At 32.5% G+C, this 17,522-nt stretch overlaps 1 pseudogene; it reads left to right on the top strand.

The window, feature by feature from the left end:
* Positions 1–17,522, top strand: part of LOC137621561 (uncharacterized) — a 364,107-nt pseudogene that overhangs the window by 229,546 nt on the left and 117,039 nt on the right.

Here is a 17,522-nt window from a genome sequence, read left to right as displayed (position 1 = left end):
TCATATATATCATACATAATATATATATATATATATATAAATTATATATATATATATATATATATATAATGTGAAAGGTTTTATATGAAAGAGTTGTTTTAATGTTGATTACTGTTCTTAAAATATTTTAATTGATCGTTACTCCTCTTGCATTTTATTTATTTCTTTATTTCCTGTCTTCATTTGAGCTTTTCCTTGTTTTTTTAACTAGGGTTGTAGCTTAGCTAATAATAATAATAATAATAATATACAAGTTTGTATATCTGAGAGAGAGAGAGAGAGAGAGAGAGAGAGAGAGAGAGAGAGATTTAAACGTTATCAGCATTTGAATGTGAATGAATCTTTTTTTTTTATTGCATAGGTGCATTTCCTTCCCAAGGTGCCACCCTTGTTTCCCCCCTTCTACCTTGAGGGCCTCCATCCATCACGTTAACCGCTGATGCGGGTCCCTTTTGGGTCTACCCTGGGTCTGCACGTGGTACCCAAAACGTTCCTTCACTTCTCTCACCAGCACGTGCCCCGATCCCCACCCTCCAGCCACCCCCCAGATCTTTCCTCAGTCTCCCCCCCTCTATCCCCCATCTCAATGCAGTTGGCTCACTTTCCTCAGTATGATCTCCCCCCCCCCCCTTTCCTCATTCCTCCCGCCGGGTGGGGTCTCACCCTCTCCCTAACCTCGGTTTTTTTGTAATGTCCTTTTTAAAGGACCTCATGCCTTATTGCTCTCCTAATCTCCCCCACGTTTTGCCCTTGTTCTGCTTTTCATCTACTCTCTCTCTCTCTCTCTCTCTCTCTCTCTCTCTCTCTCTCCACCACTCGGTCAGACTATAGTTTCTCCTCCCTTTCTACTTATTCCCTTTAAACTCTTTCTCCCTCCCCTTCTCTTTTTCTCTCTCTACTCGAACTGGAGCAACATCGCTTCCCAGCGTCTGTCTCTCTAGGCTTTATTTCCTTGGTCGTCCTGAAGCGTATTCCGTTACGCTTACATTTGAATATTACCTTATTTTTCCTCACCTTTTTTTTTCCCTCTACCTCGCTTCGGCCTCTTCTTCCTCCCACCCTCCTTTTTCTCATTCATCCCTCCCCTTTTTCTCCAGGTCTACCAATCCGTTTCGTTTTTCATCTCTCGCTCTCTTTCATTGGTCAACATCGCCTTCACCCTCATCTTTCCCCCGCCTTCTCTCAACACTTACCCCCCCTTGCACGCGTTATCCCCCCCTGGGTTCACCCTCCTCCCAGGCCTCGGCTTCACAATGGGTTGCACCCCCTCCAACTCCCGCTTTTCCTCAGTTACCCCCACTGCCATCCCCTCACCCCGGCGTCTTCCCTCTACAACTAAAACCCGACCGGTAGCAGGAAGCTCACCACGTGTCTATCAAGGGTGAACCATTTAGTGGCGTTCGGTTTTTGTGTTTAGTGTGACGTTACCGCTCCTGTGTGTCGAGTGTAGATAGATAGGTTGAGAGGAAGGAGGAGGGAGAGAGAGAGAAATATATAGGATCGTGGAAAAGATACCTAGAGAAGGAATGCTGGAGGTGTAAATACGGCGCCCTTCTCTTTCACTGTCCACGGGGATGGACGGACACCCAGAGGAGGTTGAAGGTAGGATCTGTTGTGGTTTTATAAAAGGTAAACAAATGATAATAATGTTTCATCATGTTGAAAATCAATGTGAAAGACTCGATCAATTGAAAGAACATATGTTGAATGTAAACAAAGTTTATTTCCTTACTTGAAATGTAATATGGTATAGATAATGTTACGATGCGTTTCCTATTATACGGAAGGTAATAAAAATCAGATTACAGGTCGATAGATATAGTAAACAAACACTTGAAAAAAAATAGATATATACACCAGGAATTGAAGTGGAAAATGGTCATTTATAAATTTATAAAAGATGGTAAAGAAATTTTATCTGGCACAAAGAGAAACAATAGACGGTGAAAAGATATCGAAAGATAGTGTTTTTATACATATATTTTTTTCTTTTTTTTCATGTTTGTTTTAGCATAACTTTTGCGCTCGTTACTCTTTTCCCTTTTGCTTGTTATGAAAAGCCTTGGGATTGTTATTTGGTAAAGCCATTGTGTAGTTTAGCCAATTGAATTGCATTGTATGACGACGCCGCTTGTCTGGTTATTGTGACCAATAAAATATTTTTATTTATAATAACAAGATATTGTGTGCGATATGAAAAATCCCAGCCAGCCACTATTGGATTAAGACTTTCCCAACAGCTATATTTTCATTTCTTAAAAAAAAAAAAAAAAGATTTGAATTGTTATGTATTTTCCTAAAGATAAAGAATGTATTTTCTATATATTTTTTTTCATTCAGTTATAATTGAGAGTTGAGTTCACCACCCTAACAAACGTAGGAGTTTCTCAATTTCTTGTCTTTACAAAGCTGTAAAGAATCGGTTTAAATATTATGATGAAAAAAAAGAAAGGTATTAAATTTCCAGTGAACGCAATATTGCCTTTTTTTTTATTTGAGTAACAGTTCTCTCTCTCTCTCTCTCTCTCTCTCTCTCTCTCTCTCTCTCTCTATATATATATATATATATATATATGTATATACATATATATATATATATATATATATATATTTATTTATTTATATATATGTATAATATATATATTATATATTATATTTATTTATATATATATATATATATATATATATATATATATATATATATATATATATATATATATACACACACACAATTTCTGCATGTATGAGGTGTGTGTACATGCGGGATTACCTCAAGCACAATAAATCATTGGTCATTTTGTATCAATAATTTTCATTTAAATTTTAGATAAAAATCCTGGTTATAACTTGCAGTATATATATATATATATATATATATATACATATATATATATATACATATATATATACATATATATATACATATATATATATATGAGAGAGAGAGAGAGAGAGAGAGAGAGAGAGAGAGAGAGAGAGAATTGCTTTTTATTTACATGTTGTCCAGTACCACGCCAAATGCCACATTTTCCTAAGCCAAAATGTTTTTTATTTTGTATTTGTTGATTTGTTATGGAATGTCATTGAGCATTTCTACGAATTGGATATCCTTGTGGACGTTATTATTATTATTATTATTATTATTATTATTATTATTATTATTATTATTGTTATTATCAATATTATTATTATTATTATAATTATTATTGTTGTTGTTGTTGTTACTGATATTATTATTACTATTATCTTAAGATACGGTAGGTTTTTTAACAACAGTAATTTTACGATAACCTAATCTAGAAATGGTTAATTACCAGTATTAAGATTATTCTGTAAATTGTAAGTATGTGTTCATTAGTATATATATATATATATATATATATATATATATATATATATATATATATATATATATATATATATATATATATATATATATATATATATTGCGTATATAGCTAGAGATATAAATATAGGCTACATAATTATAATCTTCAACTATAACTGAAGGAAAATTATTATAAATATAAATATTCATCCATTTAGCTTTGTCAATACGAATAGTTTATATCCTGGAAAGAAAAAAAATCCTATGATATCATAATCTACATGTCTGTCCCATTGACTAACCAAGGTCTTCTCTGATTGGCTTACAGTGGCCGTGACGTCACAACCCACCAACGAGTCGGAGCTTCAGCTGTACCGCGTGTTGCAGCGAGCGAACCTCCTGAACTACTACGACACGTTCATCAGTCAAGGTAGCGTGAAAGGTCATTATGAAATTACAGTCAGTATAGTCTCCATTTCTTAAAATATCGGTGTTGTCTGTGTGACATGATTGAAACAGAACAAAAAAAAATGGGGTGACTGATGCTAAATTTTTTATTTCGAGTGATATATGATGATTACAATGGATTGGTAGAATCATCTTCCAATGCTTATTTTATTAATTTTAATTATTTTATCTTAGGGCCTAGCGGCCATGTTCCTTTCAAAGATATTTTTTTATCTGAATCTAGAGTGAAGTTTACCCTTAAGAGGTTAGCTTGATTTTGGGTTCAGGTAAGTTTACTACATGAACAATGAACGCACCCGGTTCAGTACAAAAAAGGGATCTTGCCTTTTTGCATGTCTAGTTTCCTTATTTTTTTGCATCGCTTTCCCTGCCCAGATCAGAAAGTTTATCATCCTCGTGTTTGCTAAGGTAAGTTTTTCTTAGACTCTTAAGCATTTGTTCTAAAAGACTGAGATATTACATTAGGACCTGGAACTGAGTTTTCATTACTCATTTGGTAAGTGTATTAATTAAATATCCCTTGTATTTTTAGTTTATGTTTTATTTTATGGAAGTGTTCCTTTTTTAGATTTTTGTTTATGTTCTGAGGGATTTACTATCAAAAATAGTCAGTTTTTGTTATGTTTATATGCAATTGTTCCTTTTTTTTATGTTCTGGTGGATTTCCTTTTAAACATAGTAAGTTTTTGTTGTCATGTTTTCCCATGGGTTTTCAAATCTGATTAATAAAAGTCGCCCAAAGTTTAGCCTTGCTCTGAGCGTATTATTCAAGTTATAATTTCCTTCATGTCGTGGTTATTAAAGCTTTATATTTCATATTTTGGCTCTATGAGGACTTTTCAACTTAAGTTGTATTTTTATTTATAACTATTTATTCTATAAGAAATATTGAATTATCAATTTTTCGCGTTTGTACAGTTATATAGTTTACACTTGTTTTGAGAATTAGAAATTTTTTTATTGTTTATTTAATAAGTTTTGAGAATATTGAAAAATTTTTAATGTTTATTTTTTCATATTTAAAAAAAAAAAGTGTTGCGCAAACACACTTTCTATTTTTGTAATAACCAAATTTGCATAATCTTTTTACCTTTATTTATCTAAAATGCTACACTAAATCAACTTTGAATCCTTTTTCGACTCATTATGTAAATGTTTCCAATTGTAAATGGTAAATCAAAATCATATCAGAAACATAAAATTTTAGGATATTGTTTATATCTTTTTTATGAATATATTTATCCATTCCTCATTTACCCACGAATTCTCTGATGCCACGTTTCGGCCCATTGCCGCTCGCACCTGACCCCTTGGGTATGTTTTGTTTTGGACGCTCCTGCCGGTGCGATGCCACTTGAATCTGACAGTAGTTAAGTTTCTATAATGATTCCATTATTATTTAGATTTATTACAATGCTATTGCAAATTGTCACTTTTGTTTATGGAGTTGATCCCGTGACATATTTTGAAAGTAAAATTGAAATTTTCCCCTATCAATATTGGATGTTTTTTTTTCTTTCTTTTTTTTCCTAGTTCGCATTTTCCACCGGTTGTCCAGTCACACGTGTCAACAAATAAACCTGTTATATGAAACTTTTGGAAAGAAAATTAAATCTTCAAGGCTATCAGCATTCTGGGTACAAACGTAGGCGGGAGGCATCGTGTATAACGTTTTTAGTATATTTTATCATAGTACTTTCATAACCACCAGTTCATATAATTTTATTTATATTTAACATGTACTTGAGACTAAATTTTAGGGTATTTGGCTCTATTTTCATTACTTTGATTAGATTTTCTTGACTAAACTTATCTTTATATTCGTCGCAAATTGTGTTTTCTTCATTATCGTTATTAGTTAATTGTGGAGACTTCAGAAAAAAATATCCGCTTAATGATACTGTTGCCATTTTAAATTCAGTTTTCTTTATTTTATTTTGAATATATACTGGAGGCTCATATAAACCTGTTAAATTTATATAATTGAATTATTACTATATATATATATATATATATATATATATATATATATATATATATATATATATATATATATATATATTCATTCATTCATTTATTCTGTGTGCGTTTGTGTCGTGTAGTATGCCCTTCTATTTAACACGCTCAGACTTTATACATTTGACTCCAACCATTGTAAGTAATTAAATGTTTTTTCTCTAAATTTTTACATCTTTCCTTTAGTAGAATATGTTGCTTGATTGGAGTAAATAAATACGTAATTTCCTGTATGTTTTGAACAGCTTTGCATGCTTCCTCTTGAAAACTGCATTAGACATACTGTATATGTATATATATATATATATATATATATATATATATATATATATATATATATATACATATATATATATAGATGTATATATATATATATATATATATATATTTATATAGATGTATATATATGTATGTATGTATATACATATATATATATATATATATATATATATATATATATATATATGTGTGTGCGTGTATTTATGTGTATATATATATATATATATATATATATATACATACATACACCTTTATATAACCTAATTATTTTTCAAGTTGAATACTATTGGCTTTCTTTGTTTTTATTTTCACTTATATTGTGATGAATTACTCGAATCATTAGAGTGATTATGCACACCTTATGTAATTTACTGAGACTGCCCTGTCTACAGTACTATATACAGTAATGGTTTGACTATGTATATTCCCTGACCATCATTCAAAGCGTCATAAACTTTCTTTGGAACCAATGTTTTCAGTAATTGTAAATATTTTGAAGCTATGATGTTTAATGATTTGAAATTACAGATGTATTGCTGTCTGCGCTGAGAAATTTGACCATGACAATAATGTTGCCTGGGGTTATTCTTAATCTGGTTTTAGCAATACAAGTTCATCTAAAGATAATTTTTCTTTGTAGTTTGTGCGATTTTACAGCGAGAAATCTTCTTGATTAATTTTGTAAACTTTATTAGTCCCTTAATGAGATTTTTCAAGGTCATTTTGGACAGTAAACAAGCTACCACGGTTTTAGTTTCTGAGGAGTTATTACGTCATCACCTTGACCAACCTGCGTCACATATGCTCTTAATTCAAAGTATTACCAATTGAAAACAGATTTTCAAAACTATTCTAGAAATGCAAAGGAACTCGAGTAGATTTTCTTGTTCTTACGAAATATGTAAATCTTAGTTGCTAGCTTCTGGTTCACGAATAAAAGTTCAGCCGAAAATATCTGCCATTTTTCAGCGTTTAATACAGATGATTCTCCTCATTGATCTGCTTTTAATTGCACGTTTTATCTGGTTATGCCAATTGTTTACACTTGTTTCCGATGCAAAGTATTATTGGGTTATTGTTGTTTCACCCTCTCGTTGATTCTTAAGCTTTGCCGGAGCATTGCCGTTCTCCCTTAATTAAGTAATCATACTTCACCCCTTCCTCTTATTGTTCACCCCTTTTCCTTAAATGTTAAGCTTTACAGCTTTAAGTTTTGTTCATCCCCCATAATGCTTTTATTCAGTATTGCTTTCTTAATACGTTGGTGTTCATCCCTTACGTTAAGTGTAAATCTGTACAACATTCAGTGTTGTTTTTTCCCTCAGGCTGTGCAACGCCAGTCTTGCCTTTGTCTAAATGCAAAGCTTCAGTTGATCATGGTTTTATTTTTCTTCTTTTTCACGTGAAGCTTTTACGATTTTCGAGTCACTGCTTTACCCAAAAGAAAGCTCTTCTCCCTAATGAAGCTCCACGGCTTCGATGCTGTTCCTTCCTTTTATTTGATCGCTGCAACCTCACTATCCTTTTGAGCTAAGGATGTGGTATTTTGGGGAGCCTATGGGTCTATCTGCTGAGTCATCAGCAACCATTGCCTGGTCCTCCCTGGTCCCAGCCTGGATGCTGATCATATGGGATATATGGTCAGTCTCTAAGGTATTGTCCTACTTGATCGGGCACTGTCCCTTGCCTCTGCCATTCATGAGCGGCCTTTAAACCTTTAAAGGATAATGTTTATCGCCATGAACAGCGAAGCTGTACTAGTCGGGACCATCCATATTATCTTTAGTATGTGTGCTAACGCTGAAAGTGATGGATATAATTTTGTTTAGGTACAATTAACCCTATTTCGCTGTAGTCTAATTCCTGGAACTTTTGTGAATGAGTGTGAGTAAGTCTTTGCCTTTCATGATTGACTTGTTAATTCCATATTCTAATCGAAATAACAATTACAAATTTAACTATTAGATACATGTAAAGATAAAAGGCTCTAAGCAATTTTAGGAGCCAAGGACTTTTAATTCTCCTGTTTCTAATATCTTCTTTTATGAAGCTTATAGATTTATTATTATTATTATTATTATTATTATTATTATTATTATTATTATTATTAGCTAAGCTACAACCCTATTTGGAAAAGATGCTCTAAGCTCAAGGGCTTCAACAGGGAAAAATAGCCCAGTGAGGAAACGAAATAAGGAAATAATTAACCTATGAGAACAAATTAACAATAAATTATTTTAAAAACTAACATCAAAACAGATATATCATATATAAACTATAAAAAGACTTATACTTTGAATATATTTCGTACATCACCCTTAATTAAGCTTAAATTGATGAATGCTAAGATTGGCCTTTATTCGATGGTGAAAACTCAGATTTGTAAAACTTCAGATATACTGTATGTTGTATATATTTATTGCAATATGAAAGACGTTCCATGTTAGTTTTATTACATGAATAACATAAAATGGAGCAATTGGGTAAACGTATTTGATAGCATCATTAACGCGATATTTTTCTTATTATAATTATTATTATTATTATTATTATTATTATTATTATTATTATTATTATTATTATTATTATTATTATTATCGGTTAGGGGGATTTGGAGGGGTTTCACCATATTAAGCTAGAACCAGACCTTTGCTCCTCAATATGTGCAGCTATTGACAGGGCCCAACTTTGAAGTGCAAATCCCGTAGACTTTTCAAGACTCTAACTTCCGTTCGTCTCTTCACTTAAGTTGCAGATGCGAGTAACTGCAGTAGCAAAGTAGTTCTCAACGTTAAGTGACGGAAGTTGGGTTAGAATTTACTTTAATAACTCAGATGTCGTAATTGTAGTTAAGGAAGACGAAGGATTTCATTATAAGGTTTTTTTTCCTCCCACCAGAAACTGCTGTAATTTCTTGGTTAATTATACTACTGATTTCTACTATACTATACCAGCCACCTGGCTCTGAGATTGAGATTAACATCACTTCTTTTGAATAGACTTGAATTTATGTGAATTGAGCTGGATTACAAATTCATAACTCAATTTCATAACTCAAAAGCAGGACACTTTTAGAAGCTGCCTTCGTCTTCATGCACGATGTCTTACATAGAAAAAAAATTAACTAAGCCTTTTTAGCTTGCTAACTGCTTGCTATTTTGATATATTTGCCTTGGAAGTCTTTGACATTTAAAATATTATTTGAAAAATAGTAATTTAAGTTGCGAACTAGGTGTTGTTTCCTACAAGACTAGATATATTTGACGACGTGAGAACACTTTGTTAGAGAAAAGTCCCTTCACCTCCGTGTTGGCTGAAGGAAAAGATCGTTGATTATTCTATGTTTCCGTTTTTGAGTTTTTCCAGAAAGGCCATTTAGATCATTCTAATTTATAACATCATTATTCCATTTTCATAAGCTTCAGAAACTAGCTGAAAAATGGTGTAGCTTCTTTTTAAGTAAACATAGCTTCACAGAACGACGAATGAGTAACAGATTTTAGTTTCATATGCGTTGTGTTGTGAAGAAAATTTCTGTATCCTGAGCTTCTACGTGTTTTCGCTGCATTTCTTTGAGAGAATATATTTTCTACGCGCAGAGAAAGGTTACAGTAGAGTTTCAGTTCGTTTTGCAGGAATTCGAATCTTCACTTTGCAATTTCTGGGATATTTTTTAGTAGAGTGTTTCATAATGCAAGTTAGTCTACTGTATTTATTAAGCATCCTGAGTTATTGTTTATAGTACAATAATAAACTCTAATTACAGTCTACATGTAAAGGAGGTCTTCTTTATATAATTAGCAATTTCAGTTTGTTTGGAACGAAATTTAGTGCACATGTAAAGCAGGTTAGGTTTAATTTCTTACCAGTTTGTGTTTAACATTGAATTGAGTCTAGATGTAAACCAGGCTGAGTTTCAATTCCTAGCTGAGATTGGGTTTGTCTGAATCGAAATTGAATCTACTTGTAAAGCAAGTTCGGTTCAGTTTCTTAACAGTTTGGGTTTGACACGGAATTGAGGCTACATGTAAAGCAGTTTGAGTGTACATGTAAACCAGGCTGAGTTTAAATTTCTAGCTTAGATTTGGTTTGTTTGAACCGAAATTGAGTCTACGTGTAAAGCAAGTCGGGTTTAATTTCCTAACAGTTTGGATTTGACACGGAATTGAGACTAAATGTAAACCAGGCTGAGTTTAAATTCCTAGCTGAGATTCAGTTTGTTTGAATCAGGATTGAGTCTATATTTAAAGCGAGTTGAGTTTACATTCTTAGCAATTTAGATTGGGATGAAATTGAGTCTACATGCAAAGTAGATTGTATTCGGTATTCAATTTCAATTTATTACCATGCATTAGAATAGACCCGTGATGCAAAGTCATGCTTATATTCTTAGTAGCCTCAATATCTTTGGCGCGAATTACAAGCTTAAAGCAAGAATGTATTTATGTTCTTAGCAGTTTACATCGAGACAAATTAGAGTTTATGTATATAGCAAGGTTGTGCTGACATCCTTAGCTGAGTTTCCGTTTCTTTGATATGTCTACGAATAGGTCTTGTTGATATCTTTATTGCATTTCTTGTATCTTTGAGACGAGCTGTCACGCATAAAGTAAGGATTTGTTGATAAGTAGTCTTTGTTGCTCATAGTCTTCTAGAAGTGACACTCTGGACTTGAATTTTTCTCGTTAAGTTCTTTTGCTTTTATTTTCTTCCGCAAAAGAATAAATAAATAAATAAATAAATATTTATTGATTAGAAAGGAAAATCTACACTTTAAATGTCAGTTATACCTTTAATTATTATTATTATTATTATTATTATTATTATTATTATTACTTGCTAAGCTACAACCCTAGTTGACAAAGCAAGATACTATAAGCCCAAGGGCTTCAACGGGTAAAATAGCTTAGTGAGGAAAGGAAAAATGGAAAGATAAAATATTTCAAAAACTCTAGCAACATTTAAATCAATATTTCCTATATAGACCCTAAAAACTTTAACAAAACAAGTGGAAGAGAAATAAGATAGAATAGTGCGCCCGAGTGTACCCTTTTGCTATCTCATTGCTAAAAGCATACTTGATTTACGTTAGGAGGCAAAGCAGCCTTGTTAACTAACGTGCAAGATAAAGCATCGTCTTATTTATGTACAGCAATATCTTCAAATGGCGTTGACAGTTATCTGCCCGTCCCTTTGTGCTCAATCATTGTGTACATTTACATGCGTGGCCCGCTCTTTTTAGAACACGCTAAGATAACATACTTGACCAGTGAGCGCTTATTATCCGGCACAGTTTACGAACATATTTTCGTTTGTTTTCAAGCGCATATTCTTAACACATATTTCATGGTATTCAATAAGATATTGTCCGGTTCACTGATATATCTAAGGTTTGAAAAACAATGTTTTATAGACACATTATTATTATTATTATTATTATTATTATTATTGTTATTATTATTATTATTATTATTATTATAATTATTATTATTATTAATATTATTATTATTATTATTACTACAAACTAAGCTACAAACCCTAATTGGACAAGCAGGATGCTATAAGCCCAAGGGCTCCAAGTGGGAAAACTACCCTAGCGAGAGAAGGAAACAAGGAAATAAAGAAACTGCAAGATAAGTAATTAACAATTAAGATAAAATATTTTAAGAACAGTTGCAACATTAAATTAGATCTCTAATATATAAACTATAACTTAATAAAAGAAGAGGAAGGGAAACAAGATATAATAGTGTACTCGAGTGTACCCTCAAACAAGAGAACTCTATCCCAAGATAGTGGAAAACTATGGTACAGAAGCTATGGCTTATGGCATTACCAAAAGCTAGAGAACAATGGTTTGATTTTTGAGCGTACTTCTAGAAGAGCTGCTTACCATAGCTAAAGAGTCTCTTCTACCCTTACCAAAGGGAAATTAGCCGCTGAACAATTACAATGCAGTAGTTAACTCCTTGAGAGAAGAATTGTTTGGTGATCTGAGTGTTGTCAGGTATATGAGGACAGAGGAGAATATGTAAGGAATAGGCCAGACTATTCGGTGTATGAGTAGGCAAAGGGAAAATGAACCGTAACCAGAGAGGAAAGTAGCCACTGAACAATTACATGTAGTGCTTTCTCGATGTATATTCACTATACCCCACGCACCAGATCACCAACCTGCATATGAAAGCGAATACATGAATGTATAATATTGAAATGGTAATTTTTAACATTTGTGACATCATGTTGAGAGTATTAACCAAATCTCCAAGTTTTCCAAAATTCAATATGAATAAAAAACATTATTCGAAATAGTTATGAAAGTTAAGTGATTGGTGATTGGAAAGCTTATGTTTGACTTGATATCAAAGAATTTTATGATTAATAAAAAAAAAAGGCAGTAGAAAAGTATGACGTTTTATTCCGTCTAAATAATCTCTACCTACATTATTATTATTATTATTATTATTATTATTATTATTATTAGCCAAGCTACAACCCTAGTTGTGGAAAAGCAAGATCCTATAAGCCCAAGGGCTCCAACAGGGAAAAATATCCCAGTGAAGAAATGAAATGAGGAAATAAATAAACGATATAAGAAGTAATGAAAAATTAAAGTAAAATATTTCAAAATCATTAACAACATTAAAACAGATATTTGATATATAAACTATGAAAGGATTTATGTAAGCCTGATCAACATAGAAACAATTGCTGCGAGTTTGAACTTTTGAAGTTCTACTAAATGTGAAGAAAAAAAACTTGACGTAGCATTATGAAGGAAAAAATAAACAAAGAAATGTGCGTGAAAATCTTTAGCAGGATAAGTTTAGATTTCCTTCGAATTAAAATTTAAATAATCCGAAACCAAATAATTTTCTTTCTTCCTAAAGAATGGACGAGCTTAATTTCTTCTAGCGAACTGTGAAGAACTAAGCACGCAATTCTCTAATAAGAGGAAAATGCCTTTTTGCTCTGCATTCTCTGTTAAATTAATTATTTCTCTCGGTAGAAAAAAAGAGAACTTTTGTTGCAAGAATGTAAATAACATCTTTAATCGGAGACACAAATCGTGCTTTATTCGAGCGGGTAATTTGATTCACAGTTAGTGTTAGTTTCTTGTTATTTAATTTTAGCAACTCTGTTATATTGTTGTTGGCTTTGAAATCATAATTCAGTTTTGAAAATAAATACGGGAGGGTTTTTTTAGAATTATGCTATTATGACTTTTTTTTTTTCTTTAGACAAATGGGGTCAATTGATAAGTATTTATACATCAAAACACAAGTAAACCTTTCATTTTAATTAAATACCAGAGACTAAAAACCACCCAAGATTTTTTTAAACGAAAGAAAATCTAATATGTAATGTATTCTCCACAATTGAAATATAGTTGCAATATATTAAATAACTCGAGATGATGCGATAATGTAAAGATTACATACAGACTTCGCTATTACATGTTTTGCCAGGCAATATTTACCTCAGTGCAAATGCTGCTTATAAGTATTGAGTTCCATAACAATTAGCAAAATGGCGAGAGACGATTTGATATTATTTTTGCGATTTTATATATTTTATAACTGCGGAAATCGGAGTTGCAATTGTCTCTCCTTATATTTTATTTATGAAAGATCTATTTCAATATTGTTACTGTTCTTGAAATATTTTATATTAATTGTTCATTACTTCTCTCGTAGGTCATTTATTTCCTTATTTCCTCTCCTCACTGGGCTATTTTTCCATGTTGGATCAATGGGGCTTATAGCTTCTTTTTCAACTAGGGTTGTAGCTTAATAATAATAATAATAATAATAATAATAATAATAATAATAATGATAGTAATAATGATAATAATAATAATAATAATATTAATAATAATAATAATAATAATAATAATAATAATAATGATAATAGTAACACTATATGTTCTTGAGGTCAACTTTTCAACCACAATTGTGTATCCAAAGGCACCAATACCGGACACCTGAATAGACTGTAACCTCATATTCGAAAGGACCATAACCGGATATTCTAAAGAATCACAAATAGATCGCATTCGGATATTATGCCGGTCAATGATCGACATTTACCTGGACACTATCAAATGTCTTGAATCAAGTAGTCTGGAAGAAGTCAATTGTTAATTCGAAATGTACAGAAGCACATTTAATGGGAATGAAATTGACCATGTGATTTTAATCAGCCACATTCAGTAATCTGTCTTTGAAATTCCGACAGGGCTACAGTCGAAATTTTCAGGTCAGATAATTCAGATGTGTATATGACGGGAAAAAATAATCTACAAACACAGTAAAAAAAACGTAATTTTAAACAGAAATTCTCCGTAAAAAATCTACTGTTCTCAGCCGTATTTCAGTAAAATACAGGCGACCGTAATTTTACAATACTTGGTTATTATCTTTTACGGGTTGGTGATCGTAATATCACTCCTTTTTTTAAAACGGTAAAATTCCTGGAATAAATGTTACTAAACATTTACCGTTTTTTTTATGCATTTTTTAAAGTGAAGTTAAGAAGATAGCTAGTATTCTTGCAATTAGTTCTGCCCAATAGAGAATATTTGGTTCTGTAGAAGTATCAAGGGAAGAATGGACTAACCCCAAGCCCTTTTCCTGATATATGAGGGCTCTAGGACCCATTTACAGGTCGGCTAACTGGTTGATGGCTTATTGGTCTCGATTTGAGCCGTGGGCTATGCTACGCAGTAAACACACACACACACACATGTATATATATATATATATACATATATATATATATATATATATATATGTATATATATATATATATATATATATATATATATATATATATATACATGTGTGTATGTATAAATATATTTACATATTTATGTATGTGTGAATACATATATATATATATATATATATATATATATATATATATATATATATATATATATATATATATTTATGTATGTATGTATGTATGTATGTATAACCAAACTTGAACAAAGGTTAGGGATTTTAAACCCATATACATGTAATTGTGTGCTCATATCACTGTTTGCACATTTATACCTTTATACCGAGTGCATTTCATATAATTTTAAATTTGCATTTTACTGTATTACCCAACCCACATACAAAAGTTCGCACCTCCGATGTGTTATGTCTTTTTTGTTTCCGCAGGAGGCGATGACGTTCAACAGTTGTGCGAAGCAGGAGAAGAAGAATTTCTAGAGATCATGGCCCTCGTCGGCATGGCCTCCAAACCCCTGCACGTGCGACGCCTACAGAAGGCTCTACAGGAGTGGGTCTCCAATCCTGGTGAGTATGAGATCCCTGGAGGTGACCTGGCATACTCCAGCCCTCTTGTTTTCCAAGAATATTTATGTTTCCCCTTAAAGTTAGAGAAAATGGAAATGTGGTCGAGCTCTGCAATAGCTGGTACTGAAGCTGCATGTTGTGCGATGATTTACTTATTTCTTTTAGATTTATTAGATGAAATATGAAATTTATATTGAGCTCAATTATTTCAGATTTATTAGATAAAACATCAAATTCCCTTTGAGCTCAATTCTCGCGGTATTAACGTTGAAATCCCGCAACAGTTAAGTACTACTATTTCTCAGCGCGGTGTAAAATTCATGTTTACTTGGAAGGGAAGTATTTGTGCGCCTTGAACTTTATTGCATCCATAGGACTTAATCCTTTTCTGATGCGTTTAAAGAGAGGGCTCAGTGCTTGCCATTGCAGAACCTATGTACCTGAATCCTGTTGCACTGACGTAGGGGGAGAATTCAATATTTTCTTTCTTTCAGACGAAAATGGTCTCTTTCAAATTGTTCGCGTACATGCAGTCATAGATATAAAATTTCCTGGAAATTCTTTTTTTTTTTTTACCCATGCATGTGAAATAATGAACAAAAGTTCATTAGTGCGAAATTTCCAAATTGATGAACATCGCTTATTACCTAGTTTGGGGGTTTTGGGAAAACAGGAAATTCATGTTTGATGTTTGGTAAAACCCCACTTTGAAAAGCGCCAAATACGGAGCGATGCATCATAAATTCGATTTGTTTAATCATCATTACCCTTCCAGAGCAAAATCTTATTTAGAGCTCCGATGTGTAGTTTAATAAACCGTGTTTTTGAACAGTCTTGTGTTTCCCGTGAATGTCGAATAGAGAGACAGGTCCCGTCCGCGTGACAGAAAGTCGTCCGTTCTCCCTCTAATGTCAGCGGTGCAGGATTTGTTTTCATTGCGGTTCGCCCTAACGATCAATTTGTCTTTCATGATTTGAAGGGAAGAGGTGATTGGTTGCTCTTTGATAAACAAGTGTTTCTTCCTCTTGTTTTTTTTTTTTATTAAAGAATTGGTAATTCATATGTTTCACTTTGATATGATTGATAAACGCTGTTTTCATAGAAATTACTTTAGTGGGAAGATTAATATATTAATTTGTTTATTCTTTATTGTCTTGTGAATGGAATTAAAAGCATTCAATAAAATTAATGGGTTATAAGTTCAATTTTATTTCTTCGAGATAGACGTCATTTTCTTTTTTTTAGATTTCCAAGGAAGTAATTTCGTTGTTGACGAACTGAGGACCAACACAGTTCTTCCCTTCAGTATCATATTTCATGTTTCACTGCGGTTCGATTCGCTTCAATATTTATCATTCAGCTGACAAAACTCTCGGCAACATTGAACGATTGTTTTAGATGTTTCCTTGTGGAAATTTTGTTGAATTGGAGTACAGGTTATCGAAACGAAATAGGGAAATTGAGTTTTGTTTCATATGAATATTCTTGACATTATAAAGGAAAGGTGACTTTTGAATGGGAGTGAAGTTTACTGAATTAAGATGAGTGATTCTTAGAAACAATAGGTTGTTATTGTTTCTAGCGAACAAGACGGTAAGAAAACTGTTCTTTAATGATTTTTATAATTTAATTTCCGCTTCGTATACATGTAATGAAATTACACCAAACTTACGCAACCACTTCATCCTACCCTTAGAAACGAAAAAAAAAAAATCCTTAGTTGGATTTTACCATCATATTAGGATAGCAATTAATCTACCAATCTTCAGTGTTAGACTTTGCCGGCAAGTTTGGCTCCCGAGAGAAGTTCTTGGTCCCGGTCCTCAAAAGTTTGTATTCCTCTCCCTCTCCCCCTTTCAAAGTTTATTGGAGAAAAGGCAGACGAGATAACTCGAAGGAGCATATATTTTTGTTATTTACTTTTCTCTTTTCTTCTAAAAAGTAATCCCAGGCCTTCAAGTAGGATGTTTTCTTGGCATTCTTCTCCTATAGTCAATTCTTTTTAGTGAGGCAGATTTGCACCGACTCGCAGGGGTGCCCTTTTAGCTCGGAAAAGTTTCTTGCTCGCTGATTGGTTGGACAAGATCATTCTAACCAATCAGATAGCAGGAAACTTTTCCGAG

The sequence above is a fragment of the Palaemon carinicauda genome, chromosome 2 (genome assembly GCF_036898095.1).
Source record: "Palaemon carinicauda isolate YSFRI2023 chromosome 2, ASM3689809v2, whole genome shotgun sequence".
In the NCBI taxonomy this organism is placed as follows: domain Eukaryota; kingdom Metazoa; phylum Arthropoda; class Malacostraca; order Decapoda; family Palaemonidae; genus Palaemon; species Palaemon carinicauda.
This window is presented reverse-complemented; position numbering and strand designations above follow the sequence as displayed.